This window comes from Gadus chalcogrammus, chromosome 10 (assembly GCF_026213295.1).
Source record: "Gadus chalcogrammus isolate NIFS_2021 chromosome 10, NIFS_Gcha_1.0, whole genome shotgun sequence".
NCBI lineage: Eukaryota > Metazoa > Chordata > Actinopteri > Gadiformes > Gadidae > Gadus > Gadus chalcogrammus.
The window spans coordinates 4,255,119-4,256,735 of NC_079421.1; positions in this window are offsets into that span (position 1 = coordinate 4,255,119).

Sequence of the window (1,617 nt, forward strand, 5' to 3'; positions counted from 1 at the left end):
CAAACGCACACACAAAAAGACACACATACACACACACACACAAACACACACATAGCACTCTCCTTTCCCTGGTACACACACACAAACACACACACACATAAAGCACTCATTTAACCTGGCACACACACACACAAACACACACATAAAGCACTCTCATTTAACCTGGCACACACACACACACAACACTTTGGTTTAACCTCGCAAACACAAACATACACACACCTTGCCATCCTTAACACTGACACACACACACACACACACACACACACACACAGACACACACACATCGCTCCTTTACCGTTCCATGAACACCCACACAAAAACACACACACACACACACACACAGACACATACATCCTGCTCTCTAGTTCCCGGGCACATACACACAGAAACACAAACACGATTATTATTATTATTATTATTATTAAGCAACAATGCAAAAAAGCCATAAATGTGCCCTGCTTTCCTCAAGCTACATCTTCTTCTTCTTTTATCACAAGGATACTCAGACACGGCCTAGTAGAGGAGTGAACAGACACACCTTTGTAGTGTTACACCAGCGAATCAGAGGCTCCTGCCTGTCAGACTCAGACGTATTGGTGTAAGGAAGCATGTATTGCAGCAGTGAGAGGAAGTACGGCGGCCCACAGATCATAGAGCAGTCTGAGAAGACTAGGAACATATTGTTGTTTCAGACTCCCCCACAGGACTTCTACATCCTCACAACACATCACAATGACCGCCTCCATTGTGGCAGCGCAGTAGCATAGGAATGTTGGCCATGATGCAAAAGGCATGTTTTTTTGTTAATTGTTTCATACTTAAATCATGAAAGGATTTTCATTATGGGGAGAAATTGTTGTGTTTGAATCGGCCACAGCATTCCTCATCAAAGTTTTCATTAGCCCTAGTTATGGTATATTAATGCTGATTTAGGGTTTGACAGTACTACAGCTCTCGCGAGTCCTCTTAATATGGTATCAGCCATAAGAAAGCCCATGATGCATTCGGATGCAAGCCCTATATTGGGAAATCACCATGGTTACTTCCCATGGGTAAGTGCAGCAACAGCAACAATCTGCCATCTTATCTATTTCAGACCTGATATCCATTTCTCCGAACGTGTGCACTTCTTTACATAGTATATCATCATAGTTCATCTGCTTATTATGAACAACGATGTGTCCTCATTGTGTCCTGTTGGATATGTCTATTCTATTACCAAGCATGTACTGAAGGAAGTACCGGAGCCTATAAAGGACTGTATAATTTCTAAAGGGATGTAATCTGACTCATGTAATCTATAACCAAATAATATCTAAACCTGTGTACATATTTAGCTAAGAGTGAGAGGAGACCAAAGCTACGTTTTACAGTTTAATACAGACAATAAACTACCCTAGATATACACATTAAACACATTGACATATAAACACTTCAATACACACTCACACTCTACCTCCCCAATGCTGTACCCTCCCTTTAACCCAATCGCACAGCACACACACACACGCAGACAGTCCGACCTGAGGTCCCTCGGTGGGCCTAACGAATGTCCTCGTGCTCGTAGTGCGGCGCCGCTGGGTCGTTGGTGCACTTGGAGTGGGGGAGGGGAGA